Source organism: Scardinius erythrophthalmus, assembly GCF_964197995.2.
Source record: "Scardinius erythrophthalmus genome assembly, chromosome: 2".
In the NCBI taxonomy this organism is placed as follows: Eukaryota; Metazoa; Chordata; class Actinopteri; order Cypriniformes; family Leuciscidae; genus Scardinius; species Scardinius erythrophthalmus.
This window is the reverse complement of record NC_138222.1, coordinates 53344498-53348422: the sequence shown is the minus strand read 5'-3', so window position 1 is coordinate 53348422 and position 3925 is coordinate 53344498.

The window sequence follows — 3925 nt, the reverse complement described above, 5'->3', positions numbered from 1 at the left end:
TGTACAATTATTTACTGTCAGTATAGTATATAAATGAATATTAATTTGATAGATGGTTGCATTACTGCACCCCTAACCATAACTTGGGCTGTAAACCAGCACTATGTTAAATTGTGGCGTCGGCTTTTTGTCTCAATATATTATAATTATAAATTATAACTCGGTGTGATTCTGTCTAACAGCAAGAAGTTGATTAATTAAGTAGCAGAAAATTGTTACATTTTAATAGTTTCTTTCTTAAAGCGTAAACGACTGAGCGGAGCCACAGACATCTCAAGACCAGCTGTTTGAGTCAAATTCAGTCGGTTATGAAGATCCCATCTGCTCATGTTCATTTGGAAACTCAATCAAACCGCTTGGGTGATGCATGCAAACATGCTGGGTCCCATTGCAGTAATCCACTGGAAAAAGTTGAAGTGCGCAGTTTCTGTCACTACCTCCACCAATCAAAATAGCAAAAATATAATGAGTGCTTCCAGACAGGTTTCCCTAAACACTCCCACTATGAGCCACTATTCAGAAGGTTTGGATTGAATGTTTACAACCAGCAATTCACAGCATTTCAAAGGACAAGTCTGCGTCATGTGCCAGCCTGAGGGACAACGCGATATATCTGTCCGAACTGCTCCTTTAAGAAGAAGCAGACAGAAGAAGAGAGTCTGTGACCTTCTGAATGTGACTCACGCCTCATACTCATGGCAAACATGACACAAACACAGGCATCTATGACTGCTGACTCCTCCACACCAAGGTTTTCATAGTCTAATTGGGAACAAATCCCAATGAACAGTGTAAGAATATTTGGAAAGTGCTAACCTTTTCCTATATGACATTTCCAACAAATTAGGTCAGAATTATGTAACGGAGGTTAGCATCTGGCTAAAATTACACACTGTAACATCAGCTAGATGCACTAAATATTACGACTAAAAGAAAATGAGTTTAGTATTTAACAATTTTTAGGGGCGGCAGTGGCTCAGTGGTTCATGTAGGTTGTTTACAAACTGGAAGGTTGGTGGTTCAATCCACCTGACCAGGTGTCGAGGTGTCCATGAGCTGCTCCCGTAAAGCGCTTTGGTGGCCATGGGTCTGTTGAAAGCGCTATATAAATGCAGTCCATTTACCAATAATAATAATAAATAGAAACAATATATCATAAAAAACACACATATTTATAATATATATATCATAATTAAAATATAATTGTAACAGTTCACCAAAAAAAGATAGTAACCAATAATTATTTATTTCAAATAATAATAATAATAATAAGTGTTATTACTGTTTACATTAAATTAAAAACTATATATATATAAAGATAATTCTTGGTTAATTTTGTGTCTCGGCTAATTTTCTTGTTAACTGTTACCATTTAATGTAAGAGATTGGAATGAAAATATACATCAAATATATGATATTATATAAAAATATATTTTAATATATAATATATATTTTATATTAATATCTATGATCTTTCTATTGACGTGAATATTACTGTCCCTTCAAACTTTAAAGCTACTGTAGAAAACATATGCAATCTTGTTTTCCTGCATAAATACTGAAACGTATTTTTTACTGATATTTAACTTTTTTTCATCACTGCAAAAATGAAGCAAAGTGCAGATTTTACCTTGATCTACAGTACCTGATATGACCCTTGAAATTCAATTTAGACCAAAAAAACTGTGTTGACAACATTATGTCCTGCTCTGGAGGAACCGTAAATCACACCATTAAATCTACTGGTATCCTTTTATGTGAAGAGCATAGTGAGGAACGTTCTGGAAGAGCTGTCTCTTTCCAGGAGCTGTCTCCTCATGAACCAGGAGAAAGTCAGAGACTTTGGGAAGAGAGATAAGCGTGTGGGATTAAACTCCTTCTGGATCTGGCTCATCCCAAACATGACTCACTCCACCGGTAAAGCCTGTGACCGCAGTGGGACGAGCCCACCATCCGCTGCTCCACGCTTCCTACCACGGATGTTGTGTGAGGGAAGATCAGAAAGGACAAATTTGCTCATTCGTCTTGGGGGCTGTATTGACGTAATCCCACACATAATGTCAAATATATTTTAGCTATATATAAATTAATGTAATACCAAACTGTCTCAGAACTGAGAGCGGTACACCATCCAATTCAGACAATGAGCTAAAAATTTACATCAGTGACACTTTACAAAAACTTTCAGTATAAATGTAACAGACATTATTACATTATATTAGCATAATGCTTACATATTGTTTAGTTTTTTTACAAAAAAAGTTATTAACCTTCAACATATTAATATTATATGATTAATATCATATATAACATAATTACACAATTACAGCCTAAAATTTAAATTCTGTCATTGATTACTCACTCTCGTGTCATTCCAAACCAGTAAGACTTTCGTTTAAAACTAATATGGATTAGTTTTACGATCTCTTTATGAACTTTTTGATGCATCAAAGTGTCAGTTGCGTATCTGTCAATGGAGGGACAGAAATATCTCATATTTCATCAAAAATATCTTTATTTGTGTTACGAAGATGAAAGAGTTTGGAACGTCATCAGGGTGAGTAATTAATGAAAGAACTATCTTTTTCATATTTAGCATAAAATAAATTAAATATTAAGTAAATATATAAAATGATATATAGGATATATAACACATTTCCATATATATATTCATATTTGTACATGAAATGCTGATCTGTTAAGCATTATAATGTTCCCAATGATCTAATGAAAGTTGTTATAAAACGAAGAGATAGGGTAAGAGGAACGGAAAATGTCACAGGCCGGACTCAAACTTGAGTCACTACATGAGAACCACGGCTATAACCACTGTGCCATGGCACATATTCATCAATGATGAAACCAAATAGTCAAGACTTGAGAGGGGAGGGTTGGGAAACCAATAGTAAACATTTAAAATAATTGATAAAAACACTTTTGATCAACCACTGGTGAAATACAAAATGAAATGCACGATCAGTTAGTCATTACTGTAAAATAAACCCTTAAAGAATGATCAGAACCTCTGAGGGAATCACAGCAAACTCAACAACAATACACAAATGTGTAAGAGTCATTTTCTGTGATCCAAGATGTCCTGTAGGAGCAGGACAGGACAAACACAGAAAAACAACCAGAACAATTAGGTCACCCTAGATGTTCCAGGCAGAATCAAACACACACACACACACACACACACTCAGGACTCTTCCACTTCTAAACACTTGGTTCCTTGTTCTCCTGTTTCCATGGAAACACACCTCTCAATTCTCTAAGGATGAATGGAAAATATGAGGCTGTGATAATGGGCTATTTTAGTCTATTAGACAATCAATTTGACAACAGTGCTAAAAAAAGCACGTAATCTATCTATCTATCTATCTATCTATCTATCTATCTATTTATCTATCTATCTATCTATCTATCTATCTATCTATCTATCTATCTATCTATCTATCTATCTATCTATCTATCTATCTATCTATCTATCTATCTATCATCCATCCCATCATCCATCTATCCATCCCATCATCCATCCATCCACCCATCCATCCATCCATCCCATCATCCATCCATCCATCTTTGTTGTCTGTTTCTGTCATTAGCAGCCAAATTTCTGTTTCTCACACAGATTCACAATTATTCACAGACACTCAAACACACACCCCGTCAGAGTCTTAATTTGCCAGTACCACACATTTGCTCGTTCACACGTAATTGCATGTGTGTGAGGCTGCAGGCTGCATTTAAAAACTGTCAGACCGGTGCGCTGCAAGAGGAATGGCTCTCTCATTTACTCACCACACATAAACCCACCCATCAACACACACACACACACACACAGAGAAAACACTAGAGCAGCAATAGTCAAGAGAGGTCAAATAATGAAAAACAAATGCTGTTCTTTCTCCTCAAAGAAATATTA